This window comes from Aricia agestis, chromosome 22 (genome assembly GCF_905147365.1).
Source record: "Aricia agestis chromosome 22, ilAriAges1.1, whole genome shotgun sequence".
Classification (NCBI taxonomy): domain Eukaryota; kingdom Metazoa; phylum Arthropoda; class Insecta; order Lepidoptera; family Lycaenidae; genus Aricia; species Aricia agestis.
The window spans coordinates 1,344,823-1,365,076 of NC_056427.1; the positions used below are offsets into that span (position 1 = coordinate 1,344,823).

Below are 20,254 nucleotides of genomic sequence, written 5' to 3' on the forward strand. Positions count from 1 at the left end.
ATAGTGTGTCATAAAGTGGCATTTTAATTGAATTTTTCGGAACGAAAAAAGATCGGAACGGCACCTTAGGTTTATTTCCACAGTTTGTCCATACTTTCGCATTTCCGCTGGTCGCCGTCCTACCGCTACAGGGATCGTTAGAGGAAGCTAGGAGGTCTTTGGGCATTCGTTGGTAGCATCTAACTCTGCTCAGACGTGTCATAGTTGTAATTAACATTAAGTTTAAACAATTAATAAATTTTAATAGTTTTTAAAAAGGCATTTTCCGCTCCCCAAAGTTTGACTACGTTCTCAAATACAACAAACAAGCACTATATTACAAGGTGTAACAAGAGGTGGTAGGCAACGTAGTTCTCGTTCTTCGTTCGACTTTCAAAAAGTGTATCATGATACACATTTTGAATAAAAAGATATTTTATTTTATTTATTTATTTATTTAAAAAAACTAAGTGATTATACTAAGGATGTGTATGTGTTCCTTGTAGTGAGTTCACTGTGAAAGTAGCACTGCTGAAAAAACTTTTTTTTCAATTTTGTATGGGTACAAGCACTATATATACACTATACAGGGTGTAAAAAAACTAAGTGATAATACTTTAGGGTGTGTATGTGTTCTTTGTAGAGTTCACTGTGAAAGTAGCAGCGCCGAAAGACCAACTTTTTTTCAATTTTGTACAACTAACTAACAAACAATGCGTGCTACAAGATATTTACACACCCTAAAGTATTATCACTTAGTTTTGTTTCACCCTGTATAAGGTAATTGCAAAGAAAACAAAGAAATTTTCTAAAAATAAACCAACTTTGCACCGAGCGAGATCCAATAATGAAACTAATAAAAATTCATTACAGACCATATCAGATGCTCCTGCAATATCACTAGAGGAGCATTGCTATCTCCTTCTTTTTATGTGTCTGTCTCCTTTCTGTTGAGTTTTAACAGAAAACGATAGAATCCTATCTGTTTAGTTGAGTTGTCTTTGAATTGTTAGAATATTGTGGTCCAAACGTCAAAACCAAGTTTAATATAGCCTGACATTTCTGTCGTACTTGATCAAAATAAATATAGAAGTTTTTATGTCATGGAGTCCCAAACACATACACATAACAAAACGCATGCATACACATCCCAAACACATACACGTCCCACACACATACAGAACAACTTCATAAGATGGAATTCCCTATATTTTACACAAAGATTTTAATGGTAATTGGTATGTTTAACAAGATTCAACTAAATTAAATGTTATTTATTGAGGTTTTTTTTTTCAAAATAAAACACTGACATCACAAACCTCTCTGTTCTATATCTTTATCTCTCTACTCTCATTCACCAAAACAACTCTCATAACATCTTGTACACCTCTATCTATCTTTTCCCCCATTTCGCCCCCATTTTCACCCCTTTCCACAGCCTGCAGGCTAACATGGATCCGATAATGAGGCACAAAAGTAGACGTTCATTTTCACCGAGAAATTGGTTCTAACGAACCTAAAAAAGTGACCCCAGAAAGTTTTCAGTTTGATAAAAATGTCTAAAGACGGTTCACGTTAAATATAAAAGTATCAAGATGAGTGGGATTGTGTAAAATATAAAGTTTATTACATAGCTTTTAACGCGGGAGTGCGGCGACCAAATCAATAATTTTCGTAACGAATAAAACCTAACTCATCCCACTTCGACCGCTGTGCCGGTCGTTGCCAGACTTCTTTCATTCAAAATGCAAAACCCATGCACCAAATACCATTATACCGCATCACAAAAAAACCCACCACCTAATTTTCCTATCCGTTTAATATCACTCAAAGGAGTTCCGGGGATTGAAGGGGGGAGGGGGGAGCAAAAAGGCAAAAGCATCAAAAGGGGGCGAGTCTTTTTGCCGCGGTCATGGATGTGGCAATAATACGGTGCAGGGGCGTATTCCGGTTGGAGGAAGGCAAGGGGCGAATTTTCCAAGTTAGATACGATGTAGCTAAATGTACAGGAAAAGAATTACTTAGGTCTAATTCTTTTCTTGGAGAACAGATTACAGAGCAGTATTAATATAATATTAATATGTTGTAATTTATTTTAGGTTAGATAGTGCTTAGATATAGTTAATTATTGTAATTGGGGTGACCGGTTATTAGTATAAATATTATGGTAACTTTAATAAAATAAATAATGTTCCTAAATTGAAAACTTATAGCGGTGTTGAGCACTTTTTTGGGTAAAAATATGTTAAACTATATAGTCAGGACACGCGACGTGATCGAAAATTCATAAGACGAAGGGAGAGTAGACCGTGGTCACGGCGTATAGTCAGGACACGCGACGTGATCGAAAATTCATAAGACGGAGGGAGAGTAGACCGTGGTCACGGCGTAGAAGAGGAAGCAATATCCCCCTCTCTTTCTACTGAGCGGCTACAATATATGCCTGCTAATGCTGTCACAATGTCTTTGCATCTGCCGGCCTTCACAATGCAACCTGTTAATATTCCCAATGCCAACCAAAATTAAAAAAAAAAAAAAAAACATTTAGCTAATCTACAAATCTTTTCATACCCAGATTTCATTCAATGTCTTCACATCTACCAACACTACTTCCACAATCCACATCTCTCACTTAGCCCTATACCCACACCCAGGGTTGCCATCACCCAAATTCCCTTCGCCGGTCAGGCACGACAAAATTCCCGGACATTTGGCCGAAATGTGGTTATTTCCCCGGACACCTCTTAAACAATATTTACGACGAGCTTTTGCCCGCGGCTTCGCTCGCGTTAAGAAGTATTATTATATACAAACTTTCATCCGCTATTTGAACCCCTTGGAGGTGGAATTGATCAAAATCCTTTTTTAGCGGTTGCCTACGTCATAATATCTACCTGCATGCCAAATTTGAGCCCGATCGGTCCAGTGGTTTAGGCTGTGCGTTGATAGATCACCATGTCAGTCAGTCACCTTTGAGTTTTATATATATATAGATAACGTCTTGCCAATTTTTGCTTTTCCAACAAGAATTTGTAAAAATCTGACTAACTCAAGTCCGTGCAAGAAACCGTGTGTATGCTTGGCGAGTTTTTATCATTCGTTTATTGCTGCATGACTTAAACGTCAAATATCTCTCATCAAAAGTGTTTGGATTTCACTCGGACGCTTTTCAAAAAACCAGCCGGACGCACCCCGGACTTCAAACTAGGACAAATCCGGGGAAATCCGGACGGATGGCAACCCTGCCCACACCTAGCTACGCCTACGCCTCTGCACATATGCACTACATAGCATCTGCTCAATGCTTTAACTTTGTAGCGACTGCTAATATGCAACCACTTGACGAAATAAGTCCGGTATTTCGGTCGCGGTTGGCTTTGGCGGGCTCACGCTGAAATATTCAACTCGGAAAATCTCAAACTAAATGCACACAGCTAATTTCAAGTGTATGAGACCACATTGCATTAGCGATGCTTCTACGTATTACGTCCATACTAATATTACAAATGCGAAAGTGTCTGTCTGCCTGTTAGCTCTTCACGCCCAAACCGCTGTTTGGTATGGAGATACTTTGAATCCTAATGGAGAATATGGAGATAATTGAAAAGGACATAGAATACTTTTTATTCCGGAAAATGCACGGTTCCTACGCGATAAACAAAGTTCGTCATCAGTCGTCAGTTACATAATATCTTCTACACTAAAAGTGGGAGAGCCATGCTTCGGCACGAATGGGCCAGCTCGACCGGAGAAATACCACGTTCCCACAGAAAACCGGCGTGAAACAGCGCTTGCGCTGTGTTTCGCCGAGTGAGTGAGTTTTCCGGAGGCCCAATCCCCTACCCTATTCCCTTCCCTACCCTACCCTATTCCCTTCCCTTCCCATCCCTACCCTCCCCTGTTACCCTATTCTCTCTTAAAAGACCGGCAACGCACCTGCAGTGTCTGCCTCTTCTGATGCTGCGAGTGTTCATGGGCGACGGAAGTTGCTTTTCATCAGGTGACGCGTTTGCTCGTTTGCCCCCTTATTTCATTAAAAAAAAAACACCAATTTCGGTGACGTTGGCCCGTTCATTGAATCCAGGCCAGATAACGCAAAATTTATATTGCCCAATAACACTATTTTATAGTGCCCAAGTGTGTGCGCACTTGCGCAGTACACAAGTACACTTTGTCTTCCTTTATTTTTGGAACCCAGTGGAACGGATGATCAGACACGACTGGCGAAAGATCTGCGGGGCTAAAATGGTCACATTTAGCAATTCCTCTCAATCAATTCAGCAAATGAATTATCAAAACTGTCAAACTGCCAAATGTCAAATCAGTACAAAAATACAGAAATGAATTGCAAGCAGAGTTGCATTTTGCGATTTTAGAACAATGAATCATATTATGAATCATATTATCATGATTCTTCAAAGCGACCATTTTAGCCCCGCAGGTGCAGGACAGACTTATTACATGCCGACATCTTTCTTGTTACACAATCAGGTGATCAGCCGGCATTGTCCAACCCGATCTTGGAATATTCATTTTTCAACGCGAGAATCAAGTCCACAACCCCCTAGCCAAAACCCGCGCTCTAAGGCCTAAGCCATTTTATAGAAATTGGTTCGCATTAAAAATATTACAATAATTACAATGATTATTTTTCCGACCCAAATATCGACCAATAGAATTGCACCATTCGACGTCACGTGGTACAACCTACATGGTATTATACTGATAATTTTTTGAAAATTTTCTCTGGTAGTTGCTATATATAAAAGACAAACACGTCAAACTGACAGGTTGAATTCAATTGTCTCATGGTGCAATTATATTGGCCGACATTTGGGACGGAAAAATAATCCCCCGAATACCACACGAGCTTCAAAATTATCTGGCATTTCCCTCAAGGTTCCCTGCAAACAAATAAAGTCGTCAAGTTTTTCAGGAAAAATCACTCGCGCTTCGCGCTCGTGATTTTTTAACCTGAAAAACTTGACTCCTTCATTTGTTTGCAACGAACCTATCGGGAAATATCCGATAATTTTGAAGCTCTTGTGGTATTATAAGTGAATATTCCACAAAAACCACTAACTAAAATTCTTACGCAGTGATTTATTCAATTTAACATTTTGGACAAATTGGTTTAGTTCAGTGCAACGACGTAATATTCCAAGGAACTCGCACCGTATTCAAAATGTACAGAAACTTAAAATTAAAAATATTGAATTTGTAGCCAGAGGCTCTTTTATTTGTTTTCAAATTTATTTGTTTTTTATTTACCAATCAGATCGCGCTTTATCATAGGGGTTCACATTCAAATAATTTGTAATTTGAAACGGTAGTCACTACACTTTACAGTACAGATCATCTTGTCAGATTCTCAGGTATCTGCATTTCCAGGACGAATCATCTTATCAGACTCTCAGGTAATCTGCACTGTCCTAACTTCCCAGCGCGGGAATTGAACCCACTATCACTGAACCATAGAGTCGAATTAGATCCAGTGATCCAGTGACTGGCTAGAGCAGGGGTTCCCAAACTTATTTTGTCCACTGCCCACTTTGAGAAAAAAATAATATATCCGCGCCCCCCGTGATTTAAATGTAAAATGCATCCAGATGACATTAAATTACAAACGCCCTCATTTTTTTTCTGGGTCCCACACCAGACATTCAGCCCCCCTTTAGACATTCAGCGCCCAGAAGGGGCGATATCGCCTATTTTGTGAAAGGCTGGGCTAGAGAACAAAGCTGCATCAATGATAAGAATTTCAGAACCCGCGCACAAAAGAGTAACAAGTGCTTCATCCTTAAATATTTAACGTCGAGGGCATTAAATAAATAAAATTTCGTTGTTGCACGTGCATAAAAAATGGATTCATTTTTCTCTCGCTTTCAACGGTCGAATGAAAAACAAATAAAATATCAGCCAAGTGCGAATAGGACTCGCTCACGAGGGGTTCGTGCCATTATAAAGCAAACATAGCAAAAATTATATGGGAACCCGGCCACTTGAATATTTAATTAATTTTGATTTTAGTGTTTGTTTTTATAGCGGTATCAGAAATTGAGTGGAAATTTCAGAAGACTAGCTACAGTGGTTTTTGAGTTACAGCCTGAAGACAGACAGATGGACGGTCAGACAGACGGACATACGGACAGACAGCGAAGAAGAAACGCGCGTCGAGGTTTTCAACCTGCACGGTGGTGAGGGGCCTTACACGGATTTGCCAACATTATTGTTTGTGTGGTGGTGGTGTTTGCAAGTTCTTGCATGCGAGTGTACGCATAGGCAGTGTGGGAGGAGGGAGGTGCTGTACGCATGCCTATGCGTACACTCACTCATTTACTTACAGGTTGAGGTTTATTTCGCGGAATATTGCTAAAAATAATAACACTACTAACTAAATTTTAGACAGCGGAGTCTTAATAATATGGTCCCGTTTTTACCTTGTAAGTACGGAACCCTAAAAGCGGATAAAAAAAATTAATCCATCCAAAGTTGATCCGTAATCCATTCAGACTGTCATGCATTTAAACACAAAATTGTGAAACTGAATCGCTAGTTAAAAAATACAATTTTTGATGCTGTTTTTAAACGAATGTTATGTTTTTTTTTATTAAATCATTGTATATCGAACTGAAAAACACGGTAAAATATCTTTCATTCAGCGATATTAATATTATAAATGCTAAAGTGTGTCTGTCCGTCTTTTACCTTTTCAGGGCCAAACCCTTTAAACTACTTTGCTGAAATTTGAAACAAGAAGACGCACATTGAATTGACAGACTCGCTACAAATTCTGGCTGACCGTTCCAAATTTATATGGCTCATTTATATATAACTAGAGATCACTCAATGGTTGCAATTCGACCTTAGTTCCAACGACATTAGGACTACTACCTATATTTAGTTAAAAATATTAAATTTATATTTTTTTTTCAACTCTTGTCTCTGGGACTCAGCTGATCTCAGACTGGCCGTGTAAGCATTGTCTAATAGTATCTTAGATTCAATAAAAAAAAAAACTATAACCCAATTTCAATTTGTCAACTTGTTGTCAACAGACTTCAACCACAAATAAAAGAGTATAATTCGTATGTATAGACTTGTCACTCAAGAATCTGTCATTTCTCATGTATGTGTGTAATGTTTTATTTGTTGATCAAAATAATATTAGCTCGATGCACTCCTTCACCATATAAACTATAACTGTGCAAAATTTCATGCACCTACGTTTCCCCATTTTTCTTTTTACGGTTACAAAGTTTTTCGTTCGCGTATTAATATTATGATGGCTTTGCAGTGTGACCTAGCCCTAAAACCCCAAAAATCCCTATACCGAAACTAATAAAACTCGCACAAAACAATAATCGCGCTAACACACATAACCCTAAAACGGTAACGATACAACTTCGGCGCGATAATCACAAGTGCGGTCGTAAAGACCCCGGTTCACCGGACCCGCGGGTAAAGGGTTAAGGATATAAACATTTAAACATATGGCGGGTTAATAGGGTGAAAACTTGGCATCGGATATTATAAACACCGGTTTCCGTGACGGTGGACGGTTTCATTAAAATTAGGCTTACAGGAGCTATACAGGAGCGATCAGTCATTGCAACTTTGTGCTGTCTCCCGCTTTTTATGGGGAGAGAAAAGAAAAGAAAAAAAAAGAAAGAATACTTCCTACTCTATCTTCTTCTGATTAAGTCTCAAGACAACTTTAGCATCTGAGCTTTAGATCTCAGGGAGCCCGAGGTTCCCTGAGATCATATCAAAGGGTTTTCGTGGTTGGATACCGCTGTCGATCCGGGCGACACAGGAGATACAGCGGTGGGAATGTTTGGTGGGCCAACCCCGTTAAACCCCTTTTACTCTCAGAACCCAGTGGACGGATGACCGACACGACTGGCGAGAGATCAGGCGCAGAACTTTTGACATGCTCTTCCGAGGCATGAATTATCTTGTCAAATAAAAATAATCAGCCTGCATTCAAGTCTGACCTCCGAACTAAACTTGGAAACAAAATGTTACGAATCCACGACATCTGAGTGAGCCATTCTCTAAAGTCTAAACCACTGGACCATTGAGTGCTTGGCGAAAAACACCATCATCATAAGCTTTTGATTCAGAAGAAACTTATTAGTTATTACTATTATTAATAGTCTACGAGTACATTATCCAAATGCAGGACAAAGGCCTCCCCTCTTTCCTTCCGCAGTTCACAATTTTGTGACACGTCAGAAGAAATATTGCATTCAGTACTATCTGTATACTAAACGCACTGCCAGTATAAATCTGAACTAACCCTTCTGTGCCAATCGATACTCGGCGGTATCACAGACCGGCACGGGGCGCTCGCGTGAGAATCCTCCAACGACCGCCGATCACGGGTTATTAAATACAAATTACCTACATCATCATCATCTTTCCCAGCTCATGTCTCCGTGTCTGTCTGTTTGCCTACTCTTCACGCTTAAGGCGACGCCTTGATAATTTGGATGTTGCGATATCGATTTTTCTCAGCAATGACTAAAGCTAAGAAATTAAAGTTCATTGTCAGTATTCATCATGTCTTTGTCTTTGAATTACCCATAGCATAACACGATTGGTCAACCTCAGTAAAAAAAGGGATTCCTATTTTGCCAAAAGAGGAGAGTGATTAAAGATTCCAAAATTTGTACATAGATTGGTTCAAGCATACACTTTAATTCGCCCATAGCTTATATGAAATGTATTATGGTTTTTAAATTACACGAAAGAAACCATTTTGTCGCTTACCCCCTTTCCATTTTTTGCTGTTCCATTGCTTGTTTTCGGCCTCTCATAGAAAACAAGCAATCTAAAACGTATCCAACACGGTTTTTTACTTTAACGCGACGTCACCTTAAACAGGTAAACAGATGTACCTAGATGAAATTTAATGAACGAGATAAATTTAAGGAACAGGAAAAGTCATAATATTATGAGTTTAAAATGGAGCTATTGTATAGGAATTTCTATCAACTTACGCAATTATAATTCGCATACGTCTAGTCGTACGTACACAAACACCGTGGCGAAGTCTACCGAACTGACAGGACGTTAGACGATGCACGGCAACGCCGCACCATCCGCCTGAGTGGGGGTATTAGGTTTTTTCGTTACGGAATTTTCACGATTCGGTCGCCGCATTCATAACCCGCGATAAAAACTATGCAATAGGTATATAAATATTTTTACATATTTAGGTTAAATTTATCAAAACTGTTCTTAAAAAATCAAACACAACTTTGAGCTGCACCGCCCGCCCCCTGGGGGTGTATCGGACACAGCAACGTAATTAATTATCTAGTTAGTGCTCCTACATCTCCCTCGACGGTCAGAGAGTAGTGGTCAGAGAGACCGGGGTACACAAACTACGTTATACCTAACATAGTAGACAACAATGTAAGGTTAAGGGCCTGTTTCGCCACTTCCTCATAAGGTTCCGGATAGGCTATCCACAACTTATTTGACAGATGCTCCATACTCTATCTATCAAGTTAAGTGGTGGATAGCCTATACGTGAGTGAAACAGGCCCTAAGTCAACTAAAAATATTTTGTGAACATAAATCAAGACCGAAGCGACCGAATCAAGAAATTCCGTAACGAAAATAAACTTAACACATGGACTAACGTCGTTTCAGTTCTACAGACTTCGGCACGGTGTTTGCGTGCGTGCGACTAATCGTACGCGTAGATAATAGCTATTGCTAATCAATAGCTTTACCGCGGCATTCCCCGAGTGCCACACATATATGTTTTTACCTCCGACAAAAAAAGAGGGGATAAACATAATTTAAACTTTACCGTGCTAGCTGTCCGTGGCATCATAGCATCCATTTTACCCCTTGTTATCTGTCTGTCTGTGCATGTCATCATAGCTGCATCCTCATATTTCTTTCAGCTGACATCATCATAGAGGGTCCATCATCATCAGGCCGCACAGCTAACGTAATTAATTATCTAGTTAGTGCACTTACTGCTCCCTCGAGAGTAGCGGTCAGAGAGACCGGAGCAAACAATCTTGTGATATTATGCCTAAGATGACCACAACTTGAGGTGTGCTAAAATGAACTTCACGGTTAGACCATTTAATAATAAAATATTTAACAAACCTGTCTTTGTTTGTCATATGACATGATTGAGAAAGACTTGTGACCGCGACAATGTCTGGAGACAATGTAAAGGCAACATTGATGTTGCGTCTAAGTTCAGGATTTTGAATCTACATCAGGTACCTGAATTTAGGATCCGAAATTTAGGCATTATAAGGAAACTATTTTGCCGCTTGGCGTGATCCAGACAGCATCAATTGGCATCATATGATGATCAAACTTCAATTTAATGAAGAGTTTGACAGATAACGTATAGCGCTTATGTCAAAATCTTCATTTAATTACATTTGATCAACTGACATTCGTCGCTAAGTGCGGCAGTACCTTTATGGCTAGTTTACACGTATTCAGTTGATAAGTAGTTAACTAAATTTTAACTTAATTTTAAGTTACTAATTGGTAATTGCATGTAAACACAAAATTTAGTAGCAAGTAGCAAGTTAAAATTTAGTAATTACTAAACTCGATAATAATTAGAATTTAGTTACTACTTATCAACTTAAAACGTGTAAATTATTTATTACACACACGTCTAACAACAATTTTGCGGCAAAACTTCAACTTAACATCGGAACTAGGCGACGAACAGTAGTGTTTGCAGTCGTCCATCTGTTTACTGTTTACTCTGCGTCTGTGATATTTACAAACTGAACTTTGTATAAGCTTGTGGGATATGCGTGGCTGCCACAAAGGAAGATCTTCCGACCGAGCGAGGTGTTATGCTCGGTCAGGCCGGAGCCCACGTGATACATCTCAGCTGTCGTATATATACTGACGCGCTCAGAAAACTTCGATAGCGCGATGCAGAAATGTTAGGCGAATTGTGGGTACCGCCACATCACTCCCCCCCGAAGACCGGAGGTCGAATCTTGAAGTCTTGTCGCTTGAGTCGCCAATGCCAGTGAGTTCCAGTGAGTCGAAACTGTTGCAGTGAGTCCCAGTGAGTCGGAACTAGTAAGCTGCTGCACGGGATCCAGTGAGTCGGATAAGCTGCCGTGCGGGGCCGATGCTACGTGCTGACCAGGAGAGATGTGCTCTGCTTGCTGATCGGTCGGTGTAGTGAGAAAGCCCGGTGATGCCGATGCGGAGTCGCCCAGGCCGCGGTACATTGCGGCTAGTGGACGATGTACCCGATGAGGCGATGCTGGCTGGCGCGGTGCGGAGGGGCGGGGAGTGATGATGATGAAGGAGGCGTGTTCTGTCGAGGGTCACCAATGTGGGATATGCGTGGCTGCCACAAAGGAAGATCTTCCGACCGAGCGAGGTGTTATGCTCGGTCAGGCCGGAGCCCACGTGATACATCTCAGCTGTCGTATATATACTGACGCGCTCAGAAAACTTCGATAGCGCGATGCAGAAATGTTAGGCGAATTGTGGGTACCGCCACAAGCTCTTTGTATAATACCACTGTGTGATATCCATACTAATATTATAACTGCGATCGAGTACCAATGGTATTCTAAAGGTACTGGCTGAAAAATACGACTCGCCGATACTAGAAAACCATTTAAGGGTTCTAGTTAGAAAATAAATGTTACTCAAAACTAATAAAATACTACACACTTACCTAATTTTTGAGACATTTGTTACTAACAATTTGGGCCTTAGTAGCTCACAATAAAGAATTTATTTATTTATTTATCTATATATATAAAACTCAAAGGTGACTGACTGACATCACTGACATGATGATTTATCAACGCACAGCCCAAACCACTGGACCGATCGGGTTGAAATTTGTCATGCAGGTAGATGTTATGACGTAGGCATACGCTAAGAAAGGATTTTGATCAATTCCACCTCCAAGGAGTTAAAATAGGGGATGAAAGTTTGTATATAATAATACATCTTAACGCGAGCGAAGCCGCGGGCAAAAGCTCGTTTATTATAAATGCGAATGTGTTTCTGTCTGTCTGTCTCTTAACCCTTCACGCTGAAATCGCTGAACCGATTTTGTTGAAATTTGACATGGAGATACAGGAAAAAGGATAGTTCTTATCCCGGAAAAATGTACGGTTTCCGCGCGATAAACGAATTTTGGCGCAACGGAGTTGCGGGCGACATCTGGTTGTGAATATGGCTGGCATTACGTATACTAACGTATAATATAACAATCGTAACTTATAATTATATGTTTTTCGTTATTCTTAAAAAATCTAGAAAGGATAAAATATTGTAGTAGTTTAAAGTGGCCCATTCACTATCCTGCATTGCAGTCCGCCGGCTTGTGCAGGATTGTGAATGGTGTCGCAGGCTGGCCGCCATGCAGGTTTGCGACACCATTCACTATCCTGCATAAGCCGGCGGACTGCGCGGCGGACTGCCGTGAATGGGCCCTTTAAGATTAAAAATTCATTCTTATTTTTGAAAATTTGTATGAATTTTTCCAATAGCATACTTAATTCCATTATTTAACGTATTTTTTCTTCCATTTTGACACTTTGCAGAATGATTACACCCCTAAACATAAGAAACTCTTTTAGACAGCAATTTTCTTATTTTAAAGCGCTGAAAACGAAATTATCAAGCAACTGACACATTTTTTTTAAGTTGCTGCCATAGAAAAAGTTGCTTATATATATTTTTTTTAATGAAATAAGGGGGCAAACGAGCAAACGGGTCACCTGATGGAAAGCAACTTCCGTCGCCCATGGACACTCGCAGCATCAGAAGAGCTGCAGGTGCGTTGCCGGCCTTTTAAGGGGTAACAGGGGAGGGTAGGGAAGGGAATTACAGGGGAGGGTGAGGAAGGAAATAGGGGAGGGTAGGGAAGGGAAAAGGGTAGGGGATTGGGCCTCCGGTAAACTCACTCACTCGGTGAAACACAGCGCAAGCGCTGTTTCACGCCTTTTTTTTCTGTGAGGACGTGGTATTTCTCCGGTCGAGCCGGCCCATTCGTGCCGAAGCATGGCTCTCCCACGTCAAAAAGAAGTTTATTCTTCAAAATCTGAAAACGGAAATAAATTAGCTTAACACGGGCGAAGTCACGGAAAATTCTATTTTCAAATAAACTTCAAAAACACTGCATTCCCAACTTCATCTTCGGAAAATCTCTGTACAGAACTCGCATTAAGCAATTTAAGACATGAGTGGACAAAGTGGGTAACTAATAATTTGAAAATGTTCGTTTTTGCATAAATGGAGCCTCCATTAAGACCAAGAAAACAATTTTAAATAAAAAAATAAATGTGGCACTCGCGGATTGCCGCGGTAAAGCTTTAATTGCATAGCATTTTTTATCAACTCATGCAATTAAAGTTCGCATACGTCTAGGCGCACGCACACAAACACCGTGCCGAAGTCTTGCACCGCCGCACGAAGTGGGGTGTGTGAGGTTTTTTAGTTAAGTACCTACGGAATTTATTGACTAATGTTCGGGCCACACTAACGAGAAACGCCGTTAATTATCGCGTTAATTCTAAAACATGTTATAGCATTATCGCCTTTACATGCCACTAATTAAAGGCGATAATGCTATAACATGTTTTAGTTTTAACGCGATACTCGTAATTAACGGCGTTTGACGTTAGTGTGGCCAGAGCATGAAATAGCTTAAAAATGTGAATACTATGTACAGCTAGATTAGCCACATTATGAAGCACCTAGTTAAGTTATAAGGTTTGTTTACATTACAATTTAGAAGGCAAAAATGTGTATTGGCTCATAAGTTATAAAACTTTAGTTACCCACTTCATCCAATCACGTCCCCAATTCCCCAAGTTATCCGGACATCCGGATATTAAAAATCTATCCGGGACTATCCGGGTACTATCCGGGAGTCAATAGCGCGGGTAATGCGAAAACTCCCGGGCGGCCATCTTGGAGAAACTTCCATATGGGTATTGTTTAAAGTTTGCAACGAAATAGGGTTGGCACATTGGAATTTTCAATGACATAGACGTGGGAGAGCCATGCTTCGGCATGAATGGGCCGGCTCGACCGGAGAAATACCACGTCCTCACAGAAAACCGGCGTGAAACAGCGCTTGCGCTGTGTTTCGCCGAGTGAGTGAGTCAACCGGAGGCCCAATCCCCTACCCTATTCCCTTCCCTACCCTCCCTTATTCCGTTCCCTTTCCATCCCCACCTTCCCCTATTACCCTATTCCCTCTTAAAAGGCCGGCAACACACCTGCAGCTCTTCTGATGCTGCGAGTGACCCGTTTGCTCGTTTGCCCCCTTATTTCATAAAAAAAAAAAAAAAAAAACAAATATTCTCTTGGCACGGCTGAAAGATATTTGTATAGTAGATGAAATCATACTTGTATACCTAGTTTAAGTTTAAAGTTTTACCTGTAAGGTAGTTATGGTCAAAATTACGATATAGACTAAATCTTTAAAAAATGTGTTTGATATCTTGTTACACTTTTTGTGGTTTAGAAAACAACTAAAAATCCAGCTAGGCCGCTCAAACTTAAGGACCATTAAATATCTAGTAATAACTGAGAAAAATAATGCAACATTAAATACAAATTTGCAACTAAATAACCTCAAAAAGCACAGTGAACGATAATTATTGAAAAAGAGAGAATTTAAAAGGGCAATGGGCCTTTTAAAAAGGAAAAGCTGGTCGTGAACGCAATATTAAAATATGTAAATAAATATTTTAATTAAAGTAATGTTCACTTAAATGTTATAATAAGTTTTCAATTAACTATTAAGTGACAACCCTGTGTGACTATCTATCCCCATTTAGCTCCGCAAACGAACTCTACAGGACCGAGTTATTGTATGCGATTCACAACTACCGCCAAACTTGATCTTTTGCATCTACCCGCAAAAGTTTATCGTTTCATAACGACTAGAAGGCCAGCAGATTTCAAATTGCGACATTAAATCGTACAGCGTTAACCTTTAAACCTTTAAACCATGGGAGAGCCATGCTTCGGCACGAATGGGCCGGCTCGACCGGAGAAATACCACGGGCTCGCAGAAAACCGGCGTGAAACAGCGCTTGCGCTTTGTTCCGCCGAGTGAGTGAGTTAACCGGAGGCCCAATCCCCCAACCCCCTAGAAATGCCGCAGTTTTCTGATGTTGCGAGTGTCCATGGGCGATGGTAATCGCTTTCCATCAGGTGACCCGTTTGCTCGTTTGCCCCCTTATTTCATAAAAAAAAACCAACAAGGACTTTGCGAAGCCCCAGGACACCGCGAACACTTTGAGAATGGCTGCAACAGCCACCACTAAGCGACGGTTGATGATTAACACACACGCACACACGCACGCACACACACACACACACACACGCACGCACACACACACACACACACACACACACACACACACACACACACACACACACACACACAAAATGTTTTACAACTACCCCAGAAAGTCCATTTTATTACTTTCTTCGACAAAGTCTCACATAATATGAAAAATCTTTCAAAGATTTTCGCTACCTGTGAAACTTAAAGTACCTTTATGTACTTTAAAACTTATCATATAGGACTTAGATGTAGTTGCTAAGATTTTGCCAAATATTCCTTTCAGTTATCGCTTTGAAACTTGAAAAACTTTTACTCGTTAGATTCTTAAGGTGGCTTTTCAATCTTTGCCGCAAGCGACAGCGACCGACAAAAATTCAAATAAAATGCCACTTTATGACCTAGGCTAGAGATTTCATTTTGCTTTACGCTACTAAAGCAGCGGCGGCATGGGTCGCTAGACCAATGTCGGTAAAAAATGAAACGTATAGCCTAGGTCATAAAGTGGCATTTTATTTTAATTTTTATCGGTCGTGGTAGCTTTCCGCGTTGAACGGAACGGTACCTTAATAAAACACGCTGCGCCGCGACACAATATTATGATGGCACCGCCATCTTAAAAACATATTTACATAAAATATGAAACACACAAGAACTTGTCACTAAGCCAGGAAATTCGATAAGAAAAATGGAGCCCCGTTCCTTGCGACCCTTCACAATATGCGCGTACCTTTACAGTCACTCTACTGCACCGCCATCTTAAAAACATCTTCATATATTTGAAACTCATAAGAACTAGCCACTAAGCCAGACTTAGGTTTTAAGCTTAAAACCTATCATCTCATATCTAGATTTAAGCCAAGTCTAGTATTACGATGAAGACTATATCGGAAGTGGCATGATCGATCGGACTTTTTGTTGACATTAGCCAACATGTGAGGGAGTATAGAAAATTTCATAGTCCACATTTTCTTAACATTAACTTAATGCGATGAAAGTCATGCTATAATAAAATACTATTTTGGATTACTTAAATTAAAAATATTATCTCATTTCCAGGACTCAAAATATCTCAAAACGAAATTACATCCAAATCGGTTAAGTGGTTTTCGTGTGGAAAGTTAAAATGCAGACTTTCTCGTAATATGTAGTGTTTGTACATATATTTATTTCATTAACGAAAAGGACAATATAAGTTACAGGTGAGAGAGCCATGCTTCGGCACGAATGGGCCGGCTCGACCGGAGAAAAACCACGTTCTCACAGAAAACCGGCGTGAAACAGCGCTTGGGCTGTGTTTCGCCGAGTGAGTTTACCGGAGGCCAAATCCCCTACCTTATTCCCTTCCCTACCCTATTCCCTTCCCTTCCCTACCTTTCCCTATTACCCTATTCCCACTTAAAAGGCCGGCAACGCACCTGCAGCTCTTCTGATGCTGCAAGTGTCAATGGGCGACGGAAGTTCCTTTCCATCAGGTGACCCGTTTGCTCGTTTGCCCCCTTTTTATATTTAAAAAAAAAACTTATTATCACAGCATAATGTACGGTTCCCTCACGATTTCCTTTCTTAGTAAGTACACACCGTCATCAGTCTTAGATACCGTGTGGCTTGCAAGAGCGTTTCAACACCCTTCACCGTTTAATCTGATAACTAACCAATCAAGATCAACTATTCAGATTGGAGCCGCCAAGTTGCGCCAAACCGCCAAGTTAGAAACCGCCAAGTTAGAAACCGCCAAGTTAGAAACCGCCAAGTTGGAAACCGCCATCCAAGGAACGCCGTTATTAACACTAACTTTGTTCGAAGATTGATAGTGTTGGATGTAATTACAATCTTCGGCACGATTGGGCCCCACCAAGAAACACGTCTAAACAAACAACAGGGTGGTTCTGTATCTTGCGACAGCAATGCAACAGGTATTTGACAGCACGTATTTCACAGTGTCCTGTCAAATGCCGGTTCAAGTTGACTTTTGAAGGGTCGACCAATAACGGTCTTGACGTTGGTTTGACAGATTGATTGACTAGAATACTAGTTTATAACGAGTTTACAATTTTACAATCCAGCAATCCAACCAGCGCCAGATAGATACTTAATAATGTAAGCAGGTACTGGATTGCACTGGAATGGATTCTATAATTGTATTCCATTTCGGTGCATTTTAGTGACGTTTACTTTATTCCAGTGTCAATCCAACGCTGGTTTGGATTACTGGATTGGGATAATGGTTGGTTGGTTTTCCAGAGAATGTATGATGTATAATTTTGAAATAGTGATGATAAATGTAATGTTTTGTGAGAACATGTAAAAGACAAAAAATGTAAATGTATGTATGATGTATAATACGTGGGAGAGCCATGCTTCGGCACGAATGGGCCGGCTCGACCGGATAAATACCACGTTCTCACAGAAAACCGGCGTGAAACAGCGCTTGCGCTGTGTTTCGCCGAGCGAGTGAGTTTACCGGAGGCCCAATCCCCTAACCCCTACACTATTCCCTTCCCTACCCTCAACTATTCCCTTCCCTACCCTGCAACGCACCTGCAGCTCTTCTGATGCTGCGAGTGTCCATGGGCGACGGAAGTTGCTTTCCATCAGGTGACCCGTTTGCATTATTTAATTAAAAAAAAAAAAAAGAACATGTAAAAGACAAAAAATGTAAATGTCTATACTAAGGAAGTGTTCGCCAAATGTATCACTCAATTTAATTTTGTAACACGTGTTTCTCGCCGTGTATAATAATTTGTAAAATTATTTTGTGAGAAATAAAGTCTTAAACCGTAAACCGTATAATGTAAGTGGGAAGTTATACTTTGATAGGAAACGGACTGATCGAACAAGAAACAAAACCGCATAGCTACGTTGCATTAACCCATCAACCCCCAAGCGGGAGCCGGCTGCCGCATAACAATTGAAAATCTATTGCGTCTGCGATACTCACGATGGAGGTGCTACAATCCGAATCTATTTTCGCTCGTGAAATATTTGAAAACGAAGATGTAAGTGAGCCTTCGGATAGGTTGAATAAGTTCTATTACAGGATATATTACGTACGGTACGGAACTCGGCCCGGGGCGAACTGAGTTCGACAATTTATTTGTACCGACAGCAGAAAAAGTACGACGAAAATTGATATCTAAAAACCAACTACTTGTTGATTAAAACGGCGAGTTGAAAGTAAAGGAGAAGAGAAGTGAAAATGAAACAGCAATAAATTTTAAATGTTAGTCTTTAAGCCTCGCTAAAACTAAAAAACCGCTTTTTTAGTCTTAAAATAAAAGCTGGTTGAGCTGACATTAGAAGGAAAGTGACACAAAGTTTTCCGAGTCATTCGGTAATCTACAAAAAAAAAATCGAGGATTTTATTTCACTTACATTATACATCAGGGATTCCCAAACTTATTTTGTCTACTGCCCACTTTGTAAACAAATTATGTTTTAGTGCCCCTTTGTTTCAATTTTAAATGATAAAGAAGAAATTGATCCCCTCAAGCCTCTACACAACGCCCCCATTTTTTTTCTGGGTCCCACACCGCCCCCCTTTAGACCTCCAGCGCCCACAAGCGGGCTTTAACGCCCACTTCGAGAAAGACTGATCTACATCATATTTTTATCAAAACTCATCCAAAACTTTTCTGCCGACCCTACCTGCAGTCCAGCGCTGCACCTATACCTCCCCCCCCCCCCCCACAGGTAATAAAACTTCAACCCTTTTCCCCGAGAACATATTTAATAGCTCACTTAGATATTTAGTTAAAGATTCCAGTCCGGGAAGAGAATTGAATTTTATAAAAGTTTTAGCTTTATTCAAAAGTTGTATGTTAGGTACTCTATTATTTAAATCTATCGCCAAGATACGATTATCGTGCGGGAATAGTTCACGTTCGGGATGAAACTAATCCTATATCCTGTCCTAGGACTCAATGCATCTACATACTGAATTTCATAGAAATCGGTTCAGCGGTTTACACGTGAAGAGACAACAGACTCTTTTGCACTTTAGCAACTTGGCTGCAAGAATAACCATGAAAGTTAATACAAAGGTACTTTGGGGAGAGAAAAAATGATCTAGTCTAGTCGCCAAGATACGTTTTAGCGTAGGAAATGTACATTTTCGGGATGAAACTAATCCTATATGCTGTCCTAGAACTCAAAGCATCTTTCATATCTAATATTGATTCAGAGCTTAATGCGTGAAGAGACAACAGATATACACTTTTGAACTTTAGCAAAGGCTGTTGTAAGTTAGTACAAAATTATGCTTATTAAAGCTCTTATCTTCTAGAAATCTTAGACCTTTTTTAAGTCCTGTTTTCCTTTCATTGAACTTCACCTCAATGGCCCCAAAACGAGACCAAAATGGGGCCTTGCAAGCTATCACGTCTTCCTACAATTGGAACTCAAAAACTTATCTCCCTCGAGAGCTCACAAGAATTTTAAACTACCCACACATAATTAATCTCATCTACCCACATTAACAACTTCACTATTCTAGCAAACGCCTCAAATTATTTACAAAATTGCGCGGCAATTTCAAACTTCGAATCTCATGAAGCATTCATGCTATCTCTGTTTAACGCTATTGCTGTCTTTGTCACTCACACGTGAATTTTACTGCCATATTATAAGAATAAGTATAATATATAATATTGTAATATAATAAACATACTACACACACATACACACACAACTAAATTAATAAGATTCTTTTTTACTGTAAAACTTAAATTAACAGGCTATAAATATCAATCTGTCAACGAATATCATATAATATTTTGAGTGTAACAAACTGGTGTCCACAAACTGTACACTGATATAATAATTTTGTTTTGTGGTGGCCTGGAGATCTATATTTTTTTATTTGTTTCTTATAAAAATCGTTATTGATATTTATAGTAGTAATAGGTACCAAAAAGGATAAAAGAACTCTACAAA

General features: G+C 40.0%; 1 protein-coding gene and 1 long non-coding RNA gene across 4 annotated transcripts in view; both read right to left on the minus strand.

The window, feature by feature from the left end:
- Nucleotides 1-20,254, minus strand: part of LOC121738135 (heterogeneous nuclear ribonucleoprotein L) — a 445,663-nt gene that overhangs the window by 189,682 nt on the left and 235,727 nt on the right. The window lies entirely within an intron of this gene.
- LOC121738141 lies at nt 343-18,270 on the minus strand. Its single transcript, XR_006037245.1, has 3 exons — nt 18,192-18,270; nt 12,401-12,404; nt 343-353 (listed from the first exon to the last, which is right to left on the minus strand). It is a non-coding gene; the product is annotated as an uncharacterized LOC121738141 (long non-coding RNA).